The sequence below is a fragment of the Sarcophilus harrisii genome, chromosome 2 (genome assembly GCF_902635505.1).
Source record: "Sarcophilus harrisii chromosome 2, mSarHar1.11, whole genome shotgun sequence".
Classification (NCBI taxonomy): domain Eukaryota; kingdom Metazoa; phylum Chordata; class Mammalia; order Dasyuromorphia; family Dasyuridae; genus Sarcophilus; species Sarcophilus harrisii.
This window is the reverse complement of record NC_045427.1, coordinates 88268744-88281303: the sequence shown is the minus strand read 5'-3', so window position 1 is coordinate 88281303 and position 12560 is coordinate 88268744. Positions and strand designations below refer to the sequence as shown.

At 37.1% G+C, this 12560-nt stretch overlaps 1 long non-coding RNA gene across 2 annotated transcripts; it reads left to right on the top strand.

Annotated features, from left to right (window-relative positions):
- Positions 1-3114: 3114 nt before the first annotated feature.
- LOC116421359 lies at positions 3115-11228 on the top strand. Of its 2 annotated transcripts, XR_004231693.1 has the most exons (3): positions 3115-3347; positions 3759-3947; positions 6183-6394. It is a non-coding gene; the product is annotated as an uncharacterized LOC116421359 (long non-coding RNA). The 2 variants fall into 2 exon arrangements; XR_004231692.1 differs by lacking the exons at positions 3759-3947; positions 6183-6394 and adding an exon at positions 10471-11228.
- The last annotated feature ends 1332 nt before the right edge of the window (positions 11229-12560 follow it).

Sequence of the window (12560 nt, the reverse complement as noted above, 5' to 3'; positions counted from 1 at the left end):
TGGTTTTTTTTTTAATATGGGAAATGTATGCCATATGTTTAAGAATGACATCAATAATAGGATAACTCAAAAGAAAGACTGGGGCAAAGTTAAGGTAAAAATAGTAATTATGTTATACTAATGAGGTAAAGAGGAAGAATAGACACTCAGGCATTAGAGAGGGAAGGAGTGTGATGACCGCACTAGCACCCAGGACACCCCAGAATCAGCAGGAATCAGGATTAGCAAAAGTCCTTATTCTTTATTCTTGGTCTTTAGGGGTAGAAGTGAAGGGGGATGGAAGAGAATCTCCACAACTGCCTTCTTCCTCTTGCACCACAAAGAGTGACTCTAGCTAGTCTTACTCCACCCCCTAGTCCCTCCTACAATCCTCTGTATACACCAATCATTGAGCCAGCACAGGATACGGGGAAGGACCATTTTCCAAGCATATGCCCATAGAGTATTGTCTAATCAGTAGCTTGGCAGTCCTGACCTCAGTGCACTGACTCAATAGTTTCAGCCCTACAAAGGAGGGCTTGTAGTTTTGAATATCTGCAAATATATTCAGTCTGTTCAGGTTCATCATCTATTGATCATGAGCCCCCAATCCCTGTAGGAATTTCAACCATTTATCTCATCAGTAATAACAATAACAATAACTAGTACTTTAAGGTTTTCAAAGTGCTTTACAAATATTATCTCATTTGATTCTCACAACTCTGGAAGGAGAGTACTATTGTATCTCCATTTTACAGTTGGGGAAACTTGGAAACTCTTTCTCTGCTCTTTCTAAATCTATAAGACAGAAAGACAGAGTGACAAAGAGGGAGGGATGGAGACAGAAAGAGACACAGAGAGAACATGACAGTAATGGAAAAGACATTTATTTTAAAAATTGAATAAGGTAAACAATAACAACTAAAAATAAGCACAGACATTCTCAATATTCATAACATGGTGACTACACCCTCAGATGTCTTCCTAGGAACATCATTCTGTCTCTGTTGGATTTTTCCTCCTCCTCTTTCCCCTCTGAAGTTTAGCAGGAGCAAGACAGTCAACCAACTCACAATATAGGTTTTTCAAGTCAAGCATGCCAGAAGACTCTTGCTGAAGCATTGTGGGGCTACATGGAGAGAAAAATCCCTCTGCCACCAGAATTCTTCCACTCTGCTCTCGGTAGGGGGAAAGAGATATGGGACAGAGGGAAACAGTCTAGAAGGCACAGGCATTTCTGCTCTGCCACTTACCCCTTAACCTCCAATTTCCTTCTAATTCATCATCAAACTCTGTCTCCTTCCATCACACCAGCGTCTTCATCCTTGTCTAAACATTTCCATCGTTTTTTCCCATCTTTATATCCGCTTACTTCCTCCTTCCTCCAATCATTCCCTTCACATCCCTCAGAGACATTCCTTAGTACCCAATTATAGCCTCTTGAGACTCATAGCTCTGTACACTCTCCCAGTGAACAAGTTTCTCTGAACCTCAGAACATTGTTGTTCCATCATAGTCCTCTGGGAAGGCTCCTTATATCAGCGAGACATATGCAAGTATTTCTTTGAGGGGTTAGTTATATGAAGCAGAAAATTGTTAATATAATGATAGAAATTGTTAATACCAAATGTACTATGTACTGTCATTCCCTTAAATGATGCTTGTAATGTCAGAATTTCAGTGACATGCTTACATTTCTTCTCTTAGATATTTTCTCTTGATTAAGTTGAGCTGAACCATACCCTAAGTTTCCCCACCCCGAGATTTTGCATTGTAAGGGAGCATAGTTCATAGGATTTCAGCTTCTGGTATCCTTCTGCCTTTCCATTGGGATTCATGGCACAAAGGTCAAAATAGCCAGAATGAAATGACTTTTCTTGCCCTGACTGGGTTCTCATGACTAGGCCTTGATACTGCATGCTGCCTCTTTCTCTGCTCTTTCTAAATCTATAAGAACTTTTTCTTGAGTCTCTTTGGCTGGGAAATTCACTGGACATCCTCCCCCATCCCCAAAGTAGCAGGTTTGTTACTCTCTTATCTCATGTAAATTTTTTTTTAGCTGAGGCAATTGGAGTTAAGTGACTTGCCCAGGGTCTTACAGCTAAGAACTGTTAAGTGTCTGAGATCAAATTTGAACCTGGGTCATCCTGACTTCAGGGCTGGTGCTCTATTCGCTGTGCCACCTAGCTACCCCTATTCTCTTATCTCAATTAAAGATGCTTCATTTCTCAATTCATGGCTTTAATTTAGGTAATTTATTTCAGGACTTTATATATGTAAGTATTTCAGGGGCTCAAAGAAAAGAGAAATTATAGAATCATATAATTCCCAAATTTGAAAGCATTGTGCATTTTTTCTTTCTCATTTTTTCCCTTTTTGATCTGATTTTTCTTGAGCAGCATGATTTCTGTGGAAATGTATATAGAAGAAATGCACATGTTTAACATATATTAGATCACTTGCCATCTAGGGGAGGAGGTAGGGAAAGGGAGGGAAAAAATTGGAACACAAGATTTTGAAAGAGTGAATGTTGAAAGTTATCCATGTATATATTTTGAAAATAAAAAGCTTTAATTAAAAAAAAATTGAAAGCATAACCTCTTTTGAGGGAGCCTCCTGTGAAGTCTAAGGAGATTATAGTGCTTATCAAACTAATGTATCATTCCTTGTCATCCCTCTCTACCTTCTTCTATCCCTTGAAGCTTGCTTTTTCAACATTTCAACCAAGCATATTATTTCCAAATATATGTGATGGAGGGGCTCTTGCTCATCCCATTTCAGAGCCTGCACAGATATCCTCTGACTTATTCTTCTTGGTCATAAGTATGAGCTAAGAAAAAAAAAAAATCTGCTAATTAGCTGCTGAGTCACAAGTCCATGAATATGTTAATCAGTCAATGCCTGACCTTCTAGCCCCTTCTTGAGAGCCTTAAAGCAAGAATGACTCTTTGAGCCCCGGAGGTTCAGGGATGATTCACTTCCTTCTAGTTGGCTGCAGATCACATGTTCAGGGACTCCTGGACAAGCCTGTATCTAGGAAATGGCATATTACTACTATGACTAATAATAATGATGAGGTCCAACAAGTCACAAAGGTAGGGAGTCATCTGGAATTAATTCATAGGCTCAGCCATCTCCAGGTCAAGGGGCAAAGCTTCATTGTGATGTTTAGTAAATGGGCAAAGTTCCTATTGAATTCCCAATTGATAAGGAGTGAGGTGGGACCTTTTATGGGAAAAGACCCAGTGTGCTAACTATGTTAATTATGTTGTCAATAAATGAACCAGTGGTCATGGCTGTGCTGTTTATATAAGATAGCCTCAGGAACTGACATCTATAGCTTAACCTCCAGATTGTGTAAAGTAACTGTGAGTGTCAGTACAGGATAATTTCATCTATACCAAATAATTCTGTCAGTACAAGATAATTCTACAGGGTTAGCTTGTTTCTCAGTGGGATCCATTAAGATACTGGGTTCCTACTAAAGACATAGTATTTTGCTGGAGTCCCTTTGTCCCATCAGTAATAACAATAACAATAATTAGTGCTTTAAGATTTTCAAAGTGTTTTACAAATATTATCTCATTTGATTCTCACAACAACTCTGGGAGGAGGGTATTATTATCATCTCCATTTTAAAGTTGTGGAAACTGAATTGTCCAGTGTTACATCTAGTAAATGTCTAAGGCTAGATTTGAACTCAGGTCTTCATAACTCCAGGTCCAACACTCTACTGCTTGTATCACCTAACTGTTTGTTGCTTCTTTCCATTGGTACAGGGCCTTGTGAGATTTCAAAAGGCAACTGTGTTCATTTCCTTCTTGGACATCTGAGCATCAGGGTATTGCTTATCTAAGTACTTATGATGGAAATAAAAGCAGAGGCAGAAGCATCAAAAGGGAAAAAGATATACAAACGAAGAGAGAATATTAGAAAGAAAGAGCCCATTTGGTGCTTAATGGACCATAGTAAGTGGAGGTGAAACATAAATTGGGAAATTAGCAATTCTCACAAAGAAACTTTACAAATAATTCAAGGAGCCTTGAATGTTAGCCTATCTACTATCATTCTATGATTCTTTATTGCATAGTATTCCTCTTTGTGGGGATAAAAATAAATCTATACTTGATTCATATTAGTATTCTAGGTTATTTTTTATTGTTCATCCCACCTCTCACTTGCCATCCTGGGGAGTGCTCCTTAAACCAGGATCCAAAATAGAACTGGTCCTCAGAAATCTAAGATTAGAGTGGGATTGAAGGTCTGGACCTTTGGCAAAGAGGTAACCTCCAAGAAAAGACCTGAGGGCAAATCTTGAGGTGAAGTAAAGAACAGGATTGGCAAAGGTAGCCCTTCCCTATGGGAAGCCATTTAGAGAGCAAGCATTTAATAAGCAGCCACTACATGCCAGACACTGTGCTAAACACTACAAGTATATTCTCTTTTGATCGTCACAACGACCATGTGAGGAAGCTGCTATTATATCTCCATTTTATTATTGATGAAACAGAAAACAGAGGTTAATTGACCTGTCCAGAATAACACAAGTAATGAGGCTAGATCTGAATTCAAGTTTTCCTAACTCCAGGCTCCAGGCTCATTTTATTTCTAATTAAGTCTAATTTCTGGCAGTTCTCACTGTGACACTTGTAGCTTCAACCTAGACACTTGTAGACTAATGTTTTTTGCTCTCTGAGAAGGTTTATAGGGAAGCATAAGCCTGTGGAACGAATCTTTTTCTGTGTATTATTAACAAATGGCTTGGGGGGACTTGCTTAAGAATACTTCATTATATGCCAAACTAATGTTTACTCTGATTATATTTTAAGCTAAAAATTAAGTTGTACTGTGCATTAAGCTAATATTTGCTATGTTGCAATTTGAAGTGATATTTATATTTCATTACATTAAACTAATGTTTATGTTGTATACTGTTACTTAATAGGCATATATTTAGTGTCTGCTATATGCTTAGATATTATGCTAGGTGTTGGGAATAAAGGATAAAAATGAAATATTCCCTACTTTCAAAGAGTTTACATTATATCAAATGTTAAAGTATTGGATGTACTTAAAGGGAAGGAATCATGGAAAACTTTAGGTGACTAGAATATGCCTATGAATGTGGAAAAGATAAACTAAATCAATAAAACTGTGAAATACTAGACAAAGTTTTGGTGCCCAACATGCAGAACAGAATCACTTCAGTAATCTCCTAAACAAACTTAGCCTAATGAAATTTGGGATTGTCTTCTAATTTCCAAAGGGACAAAATTAAAAGTACTTATTTTGGTCTGGTAAGTGTAAGGGGAATGAGAGGAGGAACATAAAGGTTAAATTTGGAATAACTAAGATATTGTAGGAGGAATTTTCTAAAATTTGCCATATTCCTGTTCAGGGAAGTAGACTGCAGTTTTTCTATGCATCCTTCCTCAGCCTTTCTGACATGATGTGGACAAGAAATTTTTGAAATGCACAATTAAAGGCCTCAGTCTCTATGTTACTTTGAGATCCTAATCCCCTAAGGCAGGTAATAGATTGTGGTAACAGCTAAAACACAGGATTGAGAATTAACAAATTATATCCATCGCTATTAGTTCAAACCATATCTTACCAAAAACATCCTCTAACAGCATCACTGACAAATGCTCATCCATGCTTTCCTTGAAAGTTTCCAATCAGTGAGAAGTCCAATTCCACTTTAGGATAGTTCTGATTCTCAGGAAGTTTTTTGATTCTGTTTTGTTTTTTCCCCCCATCAAGCCAAAATCTACCTCTTTGTATCTTTCACTCAGTGCTTCTGGTTTTGCTTTCTGGATTCAGGCAGAACCAATCTAACCCTTTTTTTAAAAAGATGATTGAGCTTATATTGTCTTTTCTTCTCATGAGTAAGTATATCTAATTCTATCAAAGATACTCATGTTGTGTGATATCTAGTTCCCTCACCATCAAGATTGTCCTTTTTTGATGATACTCCAGCTTGTCTTTCTATCTCTCTCTAAAATGTTGATTTTAGAAGAAAACCATCAGTATCAAAGAAGGGGTATAAGTTCACATAATTGTCTAATGAATTTTAAATCTAATGCTTTAATCATTAAACTCCTCTAGTTAGCTATAATAGTCTAGGAAGGCTTCACTGAATCATAAATTTAGAGTTGACAGAGACTTTTGAGATAATCTAATCCAAAATTCTCATTTTTTAGATTAAAAAACTAAGGCCCAAACATTAAGTGACTTCAAGATTATACAAGTAAGAAGAAGCAGAGGTGAAGTATGAATTCTGGTCTTTTGACTGCATAGCCATTGCCAGATGCATTTATTCTATGAATGCTGCCTTTCTGCCCTTCTCTAGTTGAAATCTGAGTCGAACCTTGAAGGACACAGATCATTTTAAAACTCCTTTAAAGAGCAATCGGCAAGTATATTCATTAAGCGTTCATTAAGCATTTGTCCAACTCTGGACAAATCACTGCCAAAATATTTTAAAAGATGTTTTTTTAAAACCTAGGACATTGCCTTTCTAATTTATATATCTTTTAATTCCCATGAATTTTGCTAAGTCTCATGAAACCACGGAAACACACAGTATTGTCTTTGTCCAATCACTCCCATGCTATTCCCAGTCATTTTTCAATTAGATACACATTTATTATACCTTGAACAATATAGAATGTGTTGAATAAATATTGATTTTATGAATGGAACTCACTAAAATCCATTCAAATTCCCATCAAGGTGACCACTAAACCATTTTTTCAAAACAAATATTTTTTGGAGATTTAATTCTCAATTTCAGGAAGATTGCCCCAAACAAGATTGTGGGCCTTCCTTTCAATGATAATTTGCCTTATCTGATAAATTTTTCTTTTTTCATTTTTTTCAAAGAAAAACAATAAAAAATCATTCTTAGTACCCATTCTTAAATGAGCATACTATTATTCCCATTTTTTCTAATATCCCAACTTTTCTGAGTACTCTGGGAACATAACGTCCGAAACTCATGGCTCTGAAATGGGAATAATACAATAAAGTCCTTGGGATGGCAGGGCTGAAAATTAGGAAAACTTTATCCAAACAGTAACTGAAGCGCCACTTGTCATGTCTACCAGCCTCCATAGTTTCATTCATGACAGAAGGTCTCCTCCATCTTCTCAATATGTATTCTATAAATGGCAACAACATTATGTTGCCACTGTCCCCGCTCCACACATAGAGCCACCATCACTCCATCTTTATCCCTGAAATTTCTCTTTTCTGCTGAGTCACACAACACTATGGGACAAACAGTATCGTCTTTGCCCAATCATTTCCATTCCTTGGGATCCAGGATTTCATGGGAAATGTGGTTATCTTTTCACTGGACACATTTTGAATGATATAAATTGTGTTAAATAAATATCTGCTATATGAATGGAACTCAGTACTATCAATGCAAGTATTCATCAGAGTGACCTCTGAAACACTTTTTTCCAAACAAAATATTTCTTGGCAGCCTTAATTTCCAATTTCAAGAAGGTTGCCCCAAGATAACTAATACTATAAGTGTCCTAGGAACAGTGGTTTCTACTTCTACCTCTTCCCATACTACCTAGCCCAGGATGCTGCATATAGTGATATAATTAAATTCAAAACCTGTATCAACCTGATATATCAACAATACTTGAAGATAGAAGAGCTTCAAATTATCCCTGAAAAGATTTTCAAATATTCTTTGAGCTATCAGGTAGGAGTTGAAGATTTCAGGGAAGGCTTCATAAACAATCTAATAGTTCAGACACTTTATTACTATCTGAGAGTGTCTTCAGTAAATAACTAGATTTCCGCCCCCCCCCCTTCTCCATTTTTTAGGAAGATGAAAGAAAAGTGTCAGTTAGCTGTTTACTTACTTTATGGGTTGGGGGAGGGAAAGACAAAATTTATTGACTTTTTCACACAAAACCTATAAACACAAAATCAGAAAAGCTCTTCATCTTTATTGTGTTCATCTTACAGATTTTATATTGCAAGAAACTGAAACCTAGATAAATGAACAAACTCTGAAATGATTCAGCCCTGTGCTACCCTTGAATTTTCTATCTTTACCATTTATGTTCATGGGTTACTTTGCTTTCTATAGGAATATGCTAATCTCAAAAATCTAATTAAAAAGTTAGAGAAAAATGATTCCCTTACTCCTCAACACTTATGAATACTACCAACAGACCAAGTAAATTGTTTGAGGGGAAATGGAACTATTCAGAGAAAGAATAGAAAATAGGCATTGGAACTAGTCAACCTATTCCTTGTGGTAAGAAGTAGACAAGAGTCTCATAACCTTGCTAGGCCACAAAGTCCATATTATGGGACTTTTGTATTGCCTCAGTTGCTCTGATGATAAATAATAATAGCTAATACTTAGTAAGTGCTTATTGTTTTCAGTCATTTTTTTCAGTCCTGATTCTTCATGACCCCATTTAGAATTTTCATGGCAGAGATACTGGAGTGATTTGCCATTTCCTTCTCCAGCTTATTTTACAGATGAGGAACTGGGCCAAACAGGCCTGTCCAAGGTCATACAGCTAGTAAGTGTCTGAACCTGGATTTGAATTCAAGAAGATGAGGCTTCCTGACTTGAGGTCCAGTACTCTATACACTGGGTCATTTAGTTGCCCTACTCAGTGAGCTAGGAGGAATTATTATCCCCATTTCACATATGAGGAAATTGCTAGCTCTCAGCCCATTCTTCTTCTGTCAAAGACCCAGGTCTTCTCTGTCTATAGTCCAAGAAGGATCAGATAGCTGAATTCTGATATATTTCAAACTATCTGGAAATTTGTTTTTGATATAGAGAGGCAGTTAGATGGTACAGTGGATAGAGTAGCAGGTCTGGAATCAGGAAAACTAATGAATTCAAATTCAACCTCAAACACTTCCTGTGTGACTCCAGGCAATCCACCTCACCTCTGCTTTTCTTCAACTGCAAAATGGGAATTATAATAGTGCCTACATTCCAGAATTGTGGTGAAGATCAAATGGGATAATATTTATCAAGCATTTAGCACAGTGGTGCTTAATAAATATTTGTTCTCTCCCTCCTCTCAGAAATTTGGTATATAAATTAGGGGGATGGATGGAAGGTAAAACAAAAGGTTTCTCTGATAAAAAGGAGACTGGGAGATTCACCCTCAGGAGAAGGTATAGTTCAGTTCACTTACAAATACTGGAGAATAAAAGGGAATTTCCCAACACAGAATCTACTGGTTTGTTTCTCTTGTAGACTAGAATGGAGAGCTCCAGAAAAATTGGAAGTTACTGTCTTACCTTAGTGGTTCCGATGGAAACAAATAGACAGGACAAGCTCTAGGTAAAATTTTGAAAGCTAGGAAGTTTTTGTTTAAGGTCTATCTATCCACATTACTTTCTGGGCCCCTTACCTTTGCCTGTTAGGGATCTAGTATTACGGTATTTTCTAGGTGTTCAGAACTCCCCACTGGAGTGTCCCACTCAAGTACACCCATACATTCAATATTTCAGAATCCCAAATCGCCCTTCAGTTCTTCATCAAAATTCCCATTGCCACTGGGTAAAGATCAATTTACCAAGAAATAATCTAATCATAAAAATTCATACTAAGATGTAACTGGCTGATAGTCTTCCACCCCTACTTTTTATTATAATAAAAAGATTTGTTAACCCAAGTTACTCTCTGATTCGTGGAGTTACAGTTTGTTTGATAATGTAAGCAAAGCCAGAGAAAGAAAGACATTTGGGATTAAAGTAGAGAAAGAGTGGCAGCTCCAGGTGCTCCTTAAGTCATTCCACATAGGCTATTACTATCTGTTCTGCTTACCTGTAAGACTAATCTTGTATCTATCTGGTTAGGTTGGGAGGTATGCAGTTAAGATGCAGAAGAACAGACCCTGACTTGGGAGCCAGGAGGCCGGAGTATTCCATTGGCTTTACCATTATTTCATTTTGTAACCTGAGGCAAATCACTTAATTTCTCTGATCTCCATTTCCTTATCTGTTAAATGATGGTGTCTAGAATAGAACATAGCTGACATTTACATAGCACTTGAATTTTTATAAAACATTTTGCATACATGAGATCAATGGATGTAGTATTATAATTTTATAATTACAAATAACATATCATTAATATATCAAATGAGATAATAACCCCTAATGATGCTTTCTAATGCTAAAATTCTATGCCTATGACGAGGGTCAGGAGAGCAACTCCTTGCTGAAAAAGAACACAAGGCACAAGTGCAGTTGAGGAAATCATAATGGCATTCTCCTTGCCAATAGATATCTTTATTCATGAGAAAATGTCATAGACAAAATTCAAAGATGATTTTGCTATATGCTGTGAAAGGGGCTGGCTTTTATAGCTTAGAGGTAGGAGGGGAAGATAGAAGTATAATATTAGGAATGACAAGGATGTGTACTGAAATGTTGAGATTGTCTTTTTTATTTTAATTAAGTTTAAACTGTTTCCCTTTTATTAAGGTACAAGTAAATATATACAGACTGGGATTCAATAACGAAAAACATGTTCATATGATATTTTATCATCAGCATCTTCAAGTATATGTGTATAATCAAGTTGCATTACTGATCCATCTGTAGGAAGCTCATCCACAAGCATTCATGCTTGGTTGAGGCCCAGTTCCTCTGAAGTAGAGATTCCCAATTCATCTAAAGTTGGTCTAAGTAACTGGATAATATATGGACAGATTTCTTTATTTGGTCCTACTTTGTCCTTTACAGCCTCTAGAATGTGAACTGCAAGTAGCAAAATCATCTAACCATCTGCACGCCCTCAAAACAGCATCAATGATTTTGAGTTCCTGAACCAGGTTCTAGCCAACCAATGGACCCATTCCTTTTCATAATGGACAGACATTAAGATCCGGTTTGCTGAAGTATGTCACCCAGTGAGCATCAAATGCCTCATCTATCTCATAGGCCCCATGGGAACAGCAGAAGCAGCGGTGGGAGAGGAGGAGGACAGGGAAAAGGGGACTGCAAGCTCCTGGCTTCGGCAGCAGGACCCATACCAAGGCAGAACAGCTGGGGAGAGCTGTAGCCAGCATGGTGACAGCCAACAAAGGCGATGGACCAACTAAGCCACAGACTGCCAACTGCTCAGGAGAGGAGGGTGAAAGCAGAAAGCAAGACTATCTTAAAGATGCTAACAAGATAGTCTGGGAAAGCCTGGGTTCCCAACAAGGTTGAAATACTAACAATTAAAAAGCTGGATGAGCTCCCGACTTCTCATCATTCTATACAAGCAGGACAGTATGAGAAATTGAACTGATCAGAATTGACAAAGGAGCAGGACAAGTTTCTTCCTGAGAATAATTTAGTTTAGGATTCACATCACTCTGAAAAAAGATTGGATACATCCTGAGATCTGAGTCTAGGTTTCCATTAGGGACACAATGCTGTCTAAATGGTAATAGCCAGTTCCAGCCAAGAGATTTTTTTTCTGCTCACCCTGAACCTTCAGGTCTTTTCTGCCTAGTAACACTCAGGCCTCCATTAGCCATGTTGCTTTTTCTGAACCAAATTCTTCTCCCCCTCTCCCCGCTCTGGTTTTCATCTTCTGACAATAACCTCTTTCCTAATTATTTTCCCTGCAGCTACCAAACTAATCTCCTAAACAAAGTTTTATTGTATAATTCCCTCCCACTCCTCTACCCTCAACAATCTTCAATGGCTCCCTGTTGCTTTTGGGATAAAATACAAATTACACATTCAGCTCAGTGTTTAACACCCGTCACATTCAAGGTTCAAACTAACTTTCCAAGCATTTCATATCTTTATGTCCAGGCTTACTTAGTCTATGTTTTCCTACTAAATATTCCATCTGTTACCTCCATGACTTCACAGTCCTGTGTGTATTTCTTCATCGCCTCTGCCTCCCAACATCCCTATCTTCCTTCAAAGCTCAGTTCATGTATGAAGGAAGACATTTCTGATCCCTCTTTTTTGTGTTTCCTCCCTCTTCAAGAGAGTACTTGGTTTGATAGCATCTATTATATTTAACAGATCTAGTTGTTAGTCCTTATTATTCCATTGTGAAATGAGATCTATTTCCAAAAGGATAATTGTAAGTTTCAACCTTTTTATTGTATTCTAACATTTATCAGTCTTTTCCTTTTTAAATGAGGAAGTATTTGTCTTTCTACAGCTGCCTTGGGAAGATAAGTTCAGTGTTTTATAAATGTTATTAAGTTTTTTTGCTAGGACACCTTTTAGAATTGTTAATGCAAGAGTGCTAATTGCTCCAAATATGTTCTTCCCATTAAGTTTTCACTTCACCATGCCAGTCAGTCTTTTAATATATACACCCTCCATTTTCTTCTTGATAAGGATAAGCTCAGTTTTTCTTGCTTGGTGAAGACCAGGTTATTTGTAGGTATTATCTTCATTTACTAGTTCAATTTGATCTCTGGCATTAAATTTGAGGCCTCCAGTCTCTATTGTTTTTTAACTTGGCATACATTAAGAGTTTTATACTTACTAAATCCAAATGAAATTTTGATGTTCTTTGAGTAAGTTCTGTAGGATAAAGTAATTCTTTAATTTGTTTT